The sequence below is a fragment of the Oncorhynchus gorbuscha genome, linkage group LG16, assembly GCF_021184085.1.
Source record: "Oncorhynchus gorbuscha isolate QuinsamMale2020 ecotype Even-year linkage group LG16, OgorEven_v1.0, whole genome shotgun sequence".
Lineage (NCBI taxonomy): Eukaryota > Metazoa > Chordata > Actinopteri > Salmoniformes > Salmonidae > Oncorhynchus > Oncorhynchus gorbuscha.
The window spans coordinates 69,497,580-69,512,594 of record NC_060188.1 but is presented as its reverse complement, the minus strand read 5'-3'; positions in this window follow the sequence as shown (position 1 = coordinate 69,512,594).

Sequence of the window (15,015 nt, the reverse complement as noted above, 5' to 3'; positions counted from 1 at the left end):
TTCCCAGGTCTTCCTCCTTACCTGGAGTCATATGCCCCACCCGCTCACCCAAGGCACACTGGCCCACAGGTCTGGAAGGCAGCTGGGGAAGGCTGTGGGCCATAGACTTGGCCTGGGGCTCTGTGACAGAGAGAGGAACAGGAGGCCCTGGGCAGAATGCAGTGTAAGGCGGGGCAGCCTTGGATGCTTTCTGGGAGTGGAAGCCATAGCGGGAGACCAGCTTGCTGAGGCTCTCCCTCCAGTTGGCGACCGCCTCGTCCCTGCTTGGCTGGAGGCGGCAGTACTCTGGGACAGGGTGAGGGGCAGGGACGAAGGGGGCCTGCAGTGAGGAGGACAAGCCTGAGTCACTGGCCTGGACCTGCAGGGGGTCTGTCTTAGCAGCAGTGAGCCTACGGGACTTCCTGTAGATGTACAGCAAAGGGTCGTTGAACACTAGAACCTCCTGTTTCTCAACAACCTCCACCACCTTCTGTCTGGCCAGCGGCTTGAAGGGCCTGTTCTTGACGCACTGTTTGGGGGCACTGGCATGAGGAGGGGGGAATACTGGGGGGAACACAGAGGCTTTTCCCTTCTCCTTCACCTCCACAGGCATCACAGATTCTCTGCTGGTACTACTGACTGTCAGCTCAGGGATTATCACCTGATTTGCTTGTCATGAGAGATGGAGAGAGAATTACCAATTTAGTCAAATGCTGAAAAACCATCTGGCTGAGATTCTCTGCATACTGCACCTAACATGCTTTAACTTTGCCTTCATGTCTCTCTGAAGTACCCTATGCCTTTCCCCTATGGCTACCCTATGGGTCAAATATAATGCAGATGTTATTTACCTTGCTTTTTAACGGATATGACCGGCGGAAGCTTCTCTGTAATGGTCATGCCTGAAACAGGGAGAGAGTGATAACTAAGAGGACATATTGTAGTGCTGGGTTGTGTGTAATAATCAGAGGTGTTTGCTGTATAAATCAAATGAAATCAAATGTATTTGTCACATACACATGGTTAGAAGATGTCAATGTGAGTGTAGCGAAATGCTTTTGCTTCTAGTTCCGTCAATGCAGTAATAACCAACAAGTAATCTAACCTAACAATTCCAAAACTACTACCTTATACACACAAGTGTAAAGGGATGAAGAATATGTACATAAAGATATATGAATAAGTGATGGTACAGAACGGCATAGGCAAGATGCAGTAGATGGTATCGAGTGCAGTATATACATATGAGATGAGTAATGTAGGGTATGTAAACAAAGTGGCATAGTTTAAAGTGGCTAGTGATACATGTATTACATAAAGATGCAGTAGATGATATAGAGTACAGTATATACATATACATATGAGATGAGTAATGTAGGGTATGTAAACATTATATTAAGTAGCATTGTTTAAAGTGCCTAGTGATATATTTTACATCAATTTCCATCAATTCCCATTATTAAAGTGGCTGGAGTTGAGTCAGTGTGTTGGCAGCAGCCACTCAATGTTAGTGGTGGCTGTTTAACAGTCTGATGGCCTTGAGATAGAAGCTGTTTTTCAGTCTCTCGATCCCTGCTTTGATGCACCTGTACTGACCTCGCCTTCTGGATGATAGCAGGGTGAACAGGCAGTGGCTCGGGTGGTTGTTGTCCTTGATGATCTTTATGGCCTTCCTGTGACATCGTGTGGTGTAGGTGTCCTGGAGGGCAGGTAGTTTGCCCCCGGTGATGCGTTGTGCAGACCTGGCTACCCTCTGGAGAGCCTTACGGTTGTGGGCGGAGCAGTTGCCGTACCAGGCGGTGATACAGCCCGACAGGATGCTCTCGATTGTGCATCTGTAGAAGTTTGTGAGTGCTTTTGGTGACAAGCCAAATTTCTTCAGCCTCCTGAGGTTGAAGAGGCGCTACTGCGCCTTCTTCACGATGCTGTCTGTGTGGGTGGACCAATTCAGTTTGTCTGTGATGTGTACACAGAGGAACTTAAAACCTACTACCCTCTCCACTACTGTCCCGTCAATGTGGATAGGGGGGTGCTCCCTCTGCTGTTTCCTAAAGTCCACAAACATACGTCTGGTCTGAGTAAGCTGGGGACATTCTGCTTTCTTAGTCTTCTTTGGCTCTGGCTTCCTTTGCACCATGAGCTCTAAGTCTTCAGTCAGTATTTTCAGCAGTTGCATGAGATATTTCTTACTGATGGTAGGGTTGATTGTAATCTCACCCACCATCTCTGTGGAGATGTCTGGTTTCCAAACCCTCAGAATGGGACTTGTCGTGGAAATTTCCTGTATTTACCAAATCATGAAAGCAAACCACACACAAGTCAGAGTTTATCACAAAGTCCATCTTTAATTATATGAGCTCCATCACAACCCTGTGACTCTCAGATCAATTCAGTGTCTATCAATGAATTCTCTGAGAGTCCCTTACACATTGCAACTGAGATCCTTTATAGCAAAGACACACAGCCAGACAGCATTGGCCATCATTTATCGTTCAGCTTTGTCTCCTAAACTATGTTATTTTCTCAAACTCAGAACCTAAACAAATCCTCATATCAACAGGCATACAGTGGGGCAAAAAAGTATTTATTCAGCCACCAATTGTGCAAGTTCTCCCACTTAAAAAGATGAGAGAGGCCTGTAATCTTCATCATAGGTACACTTCAACTATGACAGACAAAATGAGAAGAAAAAAATCCAGAAAATCACATTGTAGGAGTTTTTATTTATTTATTTGCAAATTATGGTGGAAAATAAGTATTTGGTCAATAACAAAAGTTTATCTCTACTTTGTTATATACCCTTTGTTGGCAATGACAGAGGTCAAATGTTTTCTGTAAATCACAAGGTTTTCACACACTGTTGCTGGTATTTTGGCCCATTCCTCCATGCAGATCTCCTCTAGAGCAGTGATGTTTTGGGGCTGTTGCTGGGCAACACAGACTTTCAACTCCCTCCAAAGATTTTCTATGGGGTTGAGATCTGGAGACTGGCTAGGCCACTCCAGGACCTTGAAATACTTTTTACGAAGCCACTCCTTCATTGCCCGGGCGGTGTGTTTGGGATCATTGTCATGCTGAAAGACCCAGTCACGTTTCATCTTCAATGCCCTTGTTGATGGTAGGCTTTGTTACTTTGGTCCCAGCTCTCTGCAGGTCATTCACTAGGTCCCCCCGTGTGGTTCTGGGATTTTTGCTCACCGTTCTTATGATCATTTTGACCCCACAGGGTGAGATCTTGCGTGGAACCCCAGATCGAGGGAGATTATCAGTGGTCTTGTATATCTTCCATTTCCTAATAATTGCTCCCACAGTTGATTTCTTCAAACCAAGCTGCTTACCTATTGCAGATTCAGTCTTCCCAGCCTGGTGCAGGTCTACAATTTTGTTTCTGGTGTCCTTTGACAGCTCTTTGGTGTCTTGGCCATAGTGGAGTTTGGAGTGTGACTGTTTGAGGTTGTGGACAGGTGTCTTTTATACTGGTAACAAGTTCAAACAGGTGCCATTAATACAGGTAACGAGTGGGGACAGAGGAGCCTCTTACAGAAGAAGTTACAGGTCTGTGAGAGCCAGAAATCTTGCTTGTTTGTAGGTGACCAAATACTTATTTTCCACCATAATTTGCAAATAAATTCATTAAAAATCCTACAATATGATTTTCTGGATTTTTTCCCTAATTTTGTCTGTCATAGTTGAAGTGTACCTATGATGAAAATTACAGGCCTCTCTCATCTTTTTAAGTGGGAGAACTTGCACAATTGGTGGCTGACTAAATACTTTTTTGCCACACTGTATATCAAATCCATCCTATCTTGACAAGATCACAGAGACACATTGACTTGCACACAGACATTGTGGAGCCAAGAGATACACACTTGACCTCTCCCCTCTCTCCGGCCCACGTAACTTAGTCCTGACAATTAACAGATAACTGCAAACCCCGCCACAGTATGATGAAAAATAACTGACAAACATATGATGAATATAAAACATCTTACCTATGTTACCAACTAATTCTGATTATTCCCCAACAGACTTGAAGGGTAATTTATGGCAGGAATGGACAAAAAAAACGTTGTTTTTAATTGGCTGACCTCTTAGTCCATCAACATCTAGCATAACCTCTAGAACTTCCCCTTTGAATTTCAAACTGTAAAATCGGAAAGTATGCATCTTTGAAATAGTTTTACATATACATTTTATATGTCCGAAGCCATAATCAATTGGGCTTGCCAAAAATAATATGGTCGCTGTGATAGAAAATGTATTTTGATCACCAATTTTCAGCATTTTTCACACTGTATTTCACAATCAACCTAACCCAGGCTCACCCCAGACCGATCTGCTTCAGCTTGCCCTTCAGGGTGGTCTTGTTGGTGATCTTGAAGGCTTTTTCCAGAATGGTGCGCGCTATATGGTGCAACTCAGGGTCGGTGTCAGTCAGGGGTACCCCCAGCATCACCAGGTCCACGTCTTGGAGCAGTTCCAGGTTCTTCCAGCTCCCCAGCTGCCTCCATGAAGGCTCCTGCCCCCCCACTTGGCTTAGAAGCAACACATTTACATTTTACATTTAAGTCATTTAGCAGACGCTCTTATCCAGAGCGACTTACAAATTGGTGCATTCACCTTATGACATCCAGTGGAACAGTCACTTTACAATAGTGCATCTAAATCTTAAAGGGGGGGGGGGTGAGAAGGATTACTTATCCTACACCTTAATGAATTGAATAATCTCAGAGTTCAGGGTATGTGAGTGTGAGCAGACTACCTCCAGCAGGGAGGCACTGTACTCCTCATAGCCTTGTTTATCTGCCTGCTCCAGCTGGTTCAAGATGGGGATCATGATTCTCTTCAGACAATCAGTGTCTGAAATGGACTGGACCTCCTCCTCTGGCTCGAAGACTCAGACAGGGTTTGTAGGAGGCATGGTGAATCTCACAGCTTTGGCTGTGAGAGATGTCTGTTGTTTTCTGAAGCACATCCTCTTCTGGGAACTTCCTCTGCAGACCCTTGGGCTCAGTCTTAGTGGGAATAGACTCCTCCACCTTTTGGCCTTTGCCTCAGATCACTGAATTAGGCAGAAATACGTCTGGAGCAACAGGCCACTCCAAACCATCTAGGCCTTTTTTCTGAAGCCTGAGACTGATGTTTAGCCTCCTCCCAGACATCAACTTCTGGTACAGGCTCACATTCCACTGTGTCCTCCCACACCACCCCTCTGACAGGGGCACTCCACTTCACCACTTGGAAACAAAGAGATGAGCTTATCAATACGCTGTAATAAACCTTTAACAGATTTTCGTAATCTTAACTAAACTTCAATCTTAACTAAACTTCAATAGACAATGTGAGCACTGTGAGTTCATTTAGGATATGTGAACTGGCTCATTGACACTGAATAGAGGTAAGTATTCTGTTTTTCCTCTACAAGTTATTCCCTGATTTCTCCGGAATGGGATTTAGCATATGCAGATGATGGCTAAGAAATTGTATTATTGTGTCTGCTGTCAACAACAGAACGTCAGTGATGACTGATAATATAGTCTAAGTACTTATTGACAAGAGTTATCCAGCTGTTTTGTGAGTGGTCATGATTGATGGATGCTTTTGCTGATGGTCTTGACCACAGATAGATAGCCTGTTGTAGTTGTTATGTGCTGGCATTAGGCCTGTCGGCACTAACCTGTGGGGGTTAGCCAAGACACTTTTGCAACAATAACGTTTTACAACCTGTTCTCTAAAGATGACCAGAAGAATGGTCACTAATTTGGTTGATACATGCATTATGGTTGGGATGTTAAAATTGATTGATATTAATGGAATAAGGTCTTGCAGAAAAAAGCAATTGATGACATTTCATGAATAAATTCCTTCAACATTAATTTCTTCAATCTGTGCTATTCAGAGCAATCCAGAGCTCCGAATCCCAGTGCAGCACAAAGCAGCTATGTGTTAACGATGAGAACATTGACCATACTCACATTAACAATCAGCCCTCTATTCCTCAGTGCCAGAGCATATAGCCCGTGCCTCTTCTAGCCTGGCTCTGGACAGTCCCTCCTCTCATATAGTGAAGCCTTAGCTCAGTTAAACCAGGCAAGGAGTTTTGCTCGTGTTAGGGCTGAACAAGGGTGCCTATAGTACAACCACACATGCTTACTCATTTCTCTCCCCCTAATTCTCAGTTTTACATTTTCAAGCCAGTCTGGTCATACATTCTCCCATAGCTGCCATAGAACATACCAACCATCACCTCTGTCCAACACACTCTATTTCTCAGGTGGAGTTGCTGTGCTCCCCCCCTCAGCAGTGACACTCTCTCTGCCATGGCCTCCTGTATCACTGCCCACAAGGGCTGGTTTGGTGAGAGGGGGGTTCACCTGGGGGTTGGGCTGGACATCCTCTTCAGTGGCAGGGACTTTGACACACCAGATCTGTACTCCCCAAATGACACTAAACAACCTCAGGATGCCAAGTCACACTATGCCTGTCCCAGGGCCACCCAGAGGTCCCTGCATGGCTGGGGCACATACAGCCCCCCTCCACAGATATCCAGCCCCAGCACTGAGAGAAGAGGGGGGGCATCCTCTTCTGCCAGGCCTGTCTCCATCAACCAGTGCCAGGGCTACCATGCCCACACCCTGCCCCTGCCCCGCAGAGCCCTGGCTGTCTTCAGACCCAGGTGAGTAACAGACAGGGGGAGTAAGGAAGTGAGGGAGGGACACCTTGGTGGGTAAGACACCTGGCGGGAGTGAGAGACAGGAAGGGGGCAAAAAGGGAGGGTGGAAAGGGACACACAGGTGAGAGACAGGCATAGTGAGACAGAGACCATGGTGGGAGGGACCCTGGTATAGATTGATGTGTGTAATGATTCTGGGTCAGCTGAGAGCTGCAGAGTCCCACGTGGGGGGACCACAACCTTCGTGTGACACAACTGTTGCATACAAACACACTGGGTGCGGCATCGGGTTAGCAATAAGTGATTGGATTAATGCTTGGATAAGTCTCAATCATTTCGACATTTCTCTATGCGTTCCATGTGCGAGTTTGCACATCTGCACTGTGTGTGCATTTCTTTGGTGTGTTTGTTTGTACTGCTGTGTCTGTCTATGTTTGTGCTGTACCCATGGTTCTGTGATGTGTGTGTTTGTTTTGCCTGTAGTGTCTACAGCAGCACTCAGGGATTTAAGACTACCACAGTGGACAAACCTCGCATGCTCAGAGCCACTATCAGATCCCGCCCCTCGAACCCTAACCAGTCTGGCCGACAGCAGAGCCAGCACCAGAGCCAGGACCAGCACCAGAGTCAGCCTTTCCAGCACCAGCAGCAGCCCAGACCAAACCAGCAGCAGCACCAGCGAAGCCTAAGCCCCAAACTTCTCTACCAACCAAGCCTTCGTCCCAAGCCGGTCTACCAGCCAAGCCTCAGTCCCACTCTTCCAGTCTATAGGAGACTCACAACCTGGCAGCACAAGGACAACACCAACATCGACAGCAACACCATCAAGACCAACAACAGCTCTCACAGTAACAGCATCAAGAGGTGAGTTTGAGCGTAAGAGAGAGAGAGTGAGAGAATGTTATTCTATATTATTTCAGTTATTGCAGTTCTATAGTGCATGTATCAAGTACTTACTTCATTAATGTGTAATTCATTGATTTGTAATTTGATTATACTTCTATAATGTATAGACAAAAGGCTATGTGATCTGAGTTGACAAAGGAAGGTTCCAAGAAAATTTCTATTGAGTTGATCCAAACAGGATTTGCAGCGTGTTGAGATGATTAATTACTGAGTAACTGTGCGGTACCACTCTGTAATCAGACAGGTGGACATGACGTCCCAGAACGTGTTTAGTCAGCCAGGTGTCCTGGCCTCGCTGCGGGGACCTTCCTCTCCGTGACAGACCCCCAAGACAACAAATCTAGAGGAGGAACTGAGGAGGCTCATCAAAATGGACAACACATCAGAGGAATCAGGGAGGGATGCAGTGAGTTAAGACCTCAACACACATCATAGAGGCACAGGTGTTGAATATTGTTCTAACATACTCAAATTCAATATGAATACGAACCTTACAAATGTGATTTACCTGTGTTTTATATACACTACTCAAAAAAATAAAGGGAACACTAAAATAACACATCCTAGATCTGAATGAATGAAATATTCTTATTAAATACTTTTTTCTTTACATAGTTGAATGTGCTGACAACAAAATCACACAAAAATTATCAATGGAAATCAAATTTATCAACCCATGGAGGTCGGGATTTGGAGTCACACTCAAAATTAAAGTGAAAAACCACACTAAAGGCTGATCCAACTTTGATGTAATGTCCTTAAAACAAGTCAAACTTAGGCTCAGTAGTGTGTGTGTGGCCTCCACGTGCCTGTATGACCTCCCTAAAACACCTGGGCATGCTCCTGATGAGGTGGCGGATGGTCTCCTGAGGGATCTCCTCACAGACCTGGACTAAAGCAACCGCCAACTCCTGGACAGTCTGTGGTGCAACGTGGCGTTGGTGGATGGAGCGAGACATGATGTCCCAGATGTGCTCAATTGGATTCAGTTCTGGGGAACGGGCGGGCCAGTCCATAACATCAATGTCTTCCTCTTGCAGGAACTGCTGACACACTCCAGCCACATGAGGTCTAGCATTGTCTTGCATTAGGAGGAACCCAGGGCCAACCGCACCAGCATATGGTCTCACAAGGGGTCTGAGGATCTCATCTCGGTACCTAATGGCAGTCAGGCTACCTCTGGCGAGCACATGGAGGGCTGTGCGGCCCCCCAAAGAAATGCCACCCCACAACTGACCCACCGCCAAACCGGTCATGCTGGAGGATGTTGCAGGCAGCAGAACATTCTCCACGGCGTCTCCAGACTCTGTCACGTCTGTCACATGCTCAGTGTGAACCTGCTTTCATCTGTGAAGAGCACAGGGCGCCAGTGGCGAATTTGCCAATCTTGGTGTTCTCTGGCAAATGCCAAACGTCCTGCACGGTGTTGGGCTGTAAGCACAACCCCCACCTGTGGACGACGGGCCCTCATACCACCCTCATAAAGTCTGTTTCTGACCGTTTGTGCAGACACATGCACATTTGTGGCCTGCTGGAGGTCATTTTGCAGGGCTCTGGAAGTGCTCCTCCTGCTCCTCGCACAAAGGCGGAGGTAGCGGTCCTGCTGCTGGGTTGTTGCCCTCCTACGCCCTCCTCCTGGTAGCGCCTTCATGCTCTGGACACTACGCTGACAGACACAGCAAACCTTCTTGCCACAGCTCGCATTGATGTGCCATCCTGGATGTGCTGCACTACCTGAGCCACTTGTGTGGGTTGTAGACTCCGTCTCATGCTACCACTAGAGTGAAAGCACCGCCAGCATTCAAAAGTGACCAAAACATCAGCCAGGAAGCATAGGAACTGAGAAGTGGTCTTTGGTCCCCACCTGCAGAACCACTCCTTTATTGGGGGTGTCTTGCTAATTGCCTATAATTTCCACCTGTTGTCTATTCCATTTGCACAACAGCATGTGAAATGTATTGTCAATCAGTGTTGCTTCCTAAGTGGACAGTTTGATTTCACAGAAGTGTGATTGACTTGGAGTTACATTGTGTTGTTTAAGTGTTCCCTTTATTTTTTTGAGCAGTGTATATTTCTGTCATGTTTTGTCATATATTGTCATGTCTTGTCCCTGTGCTTTCTCTTCTCTTCGTTTCCCCCTGCTGGTCTTATTAGGTTCTTTCCCTCTCTCTTTCCCTCTCTCTCTCTCTCTATCGTTCCGTTCCTGCTCCCAGCTGTTCCTCATTCTCCTAACTACCTCGTTTACTCTTTCACACCTGTCCCCTATTTTGCCCTCTGATTAAGTCCCTATTTCTCTCTCTCTTTTCGCTTCTGTCCTTGTCGGATCCTTGTTTGATGTTTGCTGTTCGCTGTGTACTGGTTCCGTCCTGTCGTGTTTTGCCTTCATCAGATGCTGCGTGTGAGCAGGTGTCTCTATCAGCTACGGCCTGCGCCAACCCGAAGCGACCTGCAGTCTGTTCTCCTGTTGTTCCCCTCTACAGACTAGAGGATTTCTGTTATTCCTGTTTGGACATTACCTGTGAAAGAATTCAGGATTAGTCGTTTTCTGTTAAGACTGGAATAAACTCTGTTTCTGTTAAGTCGCTTTTGGGTCCTCATTCACCTGCATAACAATTTCCACACTATGAAGTTGGAATAATACTGTGAAATTGGTGATAATGCCCTTTTAGTGTAAGCGCTGTTTGAAAATAACAGGTAGTTTTCAGTTTTTCTATTCCCACTCAGACCACTCCCAGACAGTCCTAGCAAAATTCTTGCTTGAGAAATTGCTCTTTGCTAAGAAGCTATTTTCATTTTATTTTGACAATTTTAATTGAAAACAATCCCAGTAAGGTACTTAATTGTTACCCAGATATGATTTGATATTAAGATAAAAACAGCTGTATTGAACCTTTAAAGTTCAAGATTATGTCCATGTACACATTTAACTGACCACAGCTCATTTTGCTTCTGTCCCCTAGTACTGCCGTCATAGCTTCTCTACAGAGATCAGTCTAGGCAGTGGTCCCATGGACTACAGTCTGGCCTGTTCCCCAGTGTCTGACTGCTCAGAGTTGGCGGGGCTGGAGGACCTGTCTGCCTTAGAGCTGTCCCTGACAGAGGTCTGGGGCTCTGGGCACATCCCCCTACCGGACCCTGCAGGGAGCCTGAAGTGGAGCAACCTGGTCAACACTGCCAAGGCCTATGAGGGTAGGAGAGTATGTGTGCAAGAAGCATGTCCATGTGCCTGAAATTGCCTAATGAATGTTTGTGAGATCCATGGCATTTAAGACTAAATGAGAATATGCAGGGATTTTTGTGACATCAGTGTATGGTGCATTTATTTTTCATGTTTATAGCACAGAGGACAGTGGAGCTCATTCCCCCCAGTAAGCCCATGAAGCATGGATCAAAGGGTGGACCCACGGCTTGCCCACCCAATTACTACCCTCCTCAGGACTACAATTTCCAGCCTGTAACAAGAAGGTACTGTACACACATTCTCTCTCCCTATGGTTTAATTCCCTTTACTGTGTGGATATACACACATAATGGCTCTACTCTGACTTAATGAAAATGTGGGTCCTGTAAGATCTGGCTATTCATTCTCAAAGGCACATGGGAATAGTATGGAGTGTGCCATTATGGAGTTGCATATTTTAATTCACCTTCAGCACATAATCTTTTCCCCCATGAAGCTTGTGTTGAAGTTATTCTGTATTAACAAGATGTTTTGCTTCTCTAAAGTGAAGTGCCCAGTGATCTGTCTGATAGACTTCACCACCTGGAGGTGCTGCTGAGACACTTGGAGAGCAACCTGGAAAAGGTGAGACATTTCTATATCAGATACACAACCCCCATCTATCATCATTAAATCCATGTGTTGACCACCTCAGCATCTCTTTTTAAATAACCCCAATGACCTCTCTCTCTCTCTTTGTCGCTCTCTGTGGCGGTCAGGAGAAGCAGGACAGGATAGCCCTGATGGGGGAAGTGACGATTCTGAGGGAGACCAACCAGCGCCTGTGGGAGGAGTCTATTTCATCCAATGAAAAGCTCTGTAAACTCAGCCTGTTGTTCAACATGGCCCCAGGAATGGTGCCTAGAGAGAGAGAAAAATGCAAAATGTGATCAGAAAATGAGGATATATAAACTCAGCAAAAAAATAAACGTCCTCTCACTGTCAACTGTGATTATTTTCAGCAAAATTAACATGTGTAAATATTTGTATGAACATAACAAGATTCAACAACTGAGACATAAACTGAACAAGTTCCACAGACATGTGACTAACAGAAATGGAATAATGTGTCCTTGAACAAAGCGGAAATCACACATTGTCATGCTGGAGGGTCCTGTCAGGATGAGCCTGCAGGAAGGGTACCACATGAGGGAGGAGGATGTCTTCCCTGTAACGCACAATATTGAGATTGCCTGCAATGACAAAAATCTCTGTCCGATGACGCTGTGACACACCGCCCCAGACCATGACGGACCCTCCACCTCCACCTCCAAATCGATCCCACTCCAGAGTACAGGCCTCGGTGTAACGCTCATTCCTTCGACGATAAATGCGAATCCGGCCATCAACCCTGGTGAGACAAACTGTGACTCGTCAGTGAAGAGCACTTTTTACCAGTCCTGTCTGGTCCAGCGACAGTGGGTTTGTGCCCATAGGCGAAGTTGTTGCTGGTGATGTCTGGTGAATACCTGCCTTACAACAGGCCTACAAGCCCTCAGTCCAGCCTCTCTCAGCTTATTGCGAACAGTTTCGCACTGATGGAGGGATTGTGCGTTCATGGTGTAACTCAGGCAGTTGTTGTTGCCATCCTGTACCTGTCCCACAGGTGTGATGTTCGGATGTATCGATCCCGTGCAGGTGTTTTTACACTTGGTCTGCCACTGCGAGGATGATCAGCTGTCCATCCTGTCTCCCTGTAGCGCTGTCTTAGGCGTCTCACAGTATGGACATTGCAATTTATTGCCCTGGTCACATCTGCAGTCCTCATGCCTCCTTGCAGCATGCCTAAGGCACGTTCACGCAGATGAGCAGGGACCCTGGGCATCTTTCTTTTGGTGTTTTTCAGAGTCAGTAGAAAGGCCTCTGTAGTGTCCTAAGTTTTCATAACTGTGACCTTAATTGGCTACCGTCTGTAATCTGTTCCACAGGTGCATGGTCATTAATTGTTTATGGTTCATTGAACAAGCTTGGGAAACAGTGTTTAAACGCTCTACAATAAAGATCTGTGAAGTTATTTGGATTTTTATTAATTATCTTTGAAAGACATGGTCCTGAAAAAGGGAGGTTTCTTTTTTTGCTGAGTTTATATACAAATATATACTGTATATACAGTACCAGTCAAAAGTTTGGACACACTTACTCATTCCAGAGTTTTTCTTTATTTGAACTATTTTCTACATCGTGAAGACATCAGAACTATAAATAACACACATGGAATCATGTAGTAACCAAAAACGTGTTAAACTAATCAAAATATATTTTATACTTGAGAATCTTCAAAGTTGCCACCCTTTGCCTTGATGACAGGTTTGCACACTCTTGGCATTCTCTCAACCAGCTTCACCTGGTGACTACCAAATTGAATTACTAGCACTGTGAATATACTTTAACCTGAGATGCCCAAAGTCAAGTAATAATAACTTTTAAAGGACTACTAAGTATACTTAGTTTGAGGGCCAGTGGCCTTGACTTTAGATTATGAAAAACTGAGTTACACAATGTGATTTTTTCAAATAATTAATTTTTAATCATCTAAAATACTATATTGTGTGGTATTTAAAATAAATGTTAACTCGTCTCAAATAACTCAAATGAGTGGATTTGGCTATTTCGGCCACACCCATTGCTGTCGAGAACACAGCCATGCAATCTCCATAGACAAACATTGGCAGTAGAATGGCCCCTACTGAAGATCTCAGTGACTTTCAACGTGGCACCGTCATAGGATGCCACCTTTCCACAAAGTCAGTTTGTAAAATTTCTGCCCTGATAGAGTTGCCCTGGTCAACTGTAAGTGCTGATTTTGTGAAGCTGAATTGTCTTGGCACAACAACGGCTCAGCTGCGAAGTAGTAGGCCACACAAACTCACAGAATGGGACCGCTGAGTGCTGTTGCGCATAACAATTGTCTGTCCTCGGGTGGTTTGTCGAGATCAGTGTGGAAGAACTTGACTGGCCTGTGCAGAGCCCTGCCCTCAACCCCATCGAACAGCTTTGGGATGAATTGGAACACTGACTGCAAGCCAGGCCTAATCGCCCAATGTGCCTGACCTCAATAATGCTCTAGTGGCTGAATGGAAGCAAGTCCCTGCAGCAATATTCCAACATCTAGAGGAAAGCCTTCCCAGAAGATTGGAGGCTGTTATAGCAGCAAAGGGGGACCAACTCCATATTAATTCCCATGATTTTGGAATAAGATATTTGACGAACAGGTGTCCACAGACGTTTGATCATATGGTGTATTCACATCAGCAAAGAAAAACATAATGAATTGGCCATTCTCCGCTCCTAATTACTGAAACTATATTGTCGGCTGTTTGCAGGTGGGGGACTGCAAAGTGATACTAGAATAGCTAACATGTTATTTTCATTAATTCTAGTAGAAATGTATGTCTTGGTAATATTACATTTAAGGAAGAAATCCTGCATGTTGATTGTAAATTCCTATATAAAGACACGTTCCTTTAGAGAATAAACCTATTAAGCACGGCTTGATGGATTTAATGCAATGATCTTTAAAATAACCCCGCAGGTCCCTTTCCCTATCTCCCTAGCTTCTGAAAGAATCACTAAGAAAATGCTCTTGGCCCAAATCAAAGTCAAATTACTAGAATAGCTAACATTACCACATACTTTAGGCCATGTAGAGTATAAACATATTTTGACACCATGCATAGAAACACTTCAGCAAACTTCCATTCTCAATTTGAATAACTAAATACAACATTAAGACTTCAGTTCTTACCTGCCTGGTAAAAAATGAGTGATTCTTACAATGTGTAATATAGAAACACAGACATTACACATACAGTGCCGTGCGAAAGTATTCGGCCCCCTTGAACTTTGCGACCTTTTGCCACATTTCAGGCTTCAAACATAAAGATATAAAACTGTATTTTTTTGTGAAGAATCAACAACAAGTGGGACACAATCATGAAGTGAAACGACATTTATTGGATATTTCAAACTTTTTTAACAAATCAAAAAATTAAAAATTGGGCGTGCAAAATTATTCAGCCCCTTTACTTTCAGTGCAGCAAACTCTCTCCAGAAGTTCAGTGAGGATCTCTGAATGATCCAATGTTGACCTAAATGACTAATGATGATAAATACAATCCACCTGTGTGTAATCAAGTCTCCGTATAAATGCACCTGCACTGTGATAGTCTCAGAGGTCCGTTAAAAGCGCAGAGAGCATCAGGAAGAACAAGGAACACACCAGGCAGGTCCGAGA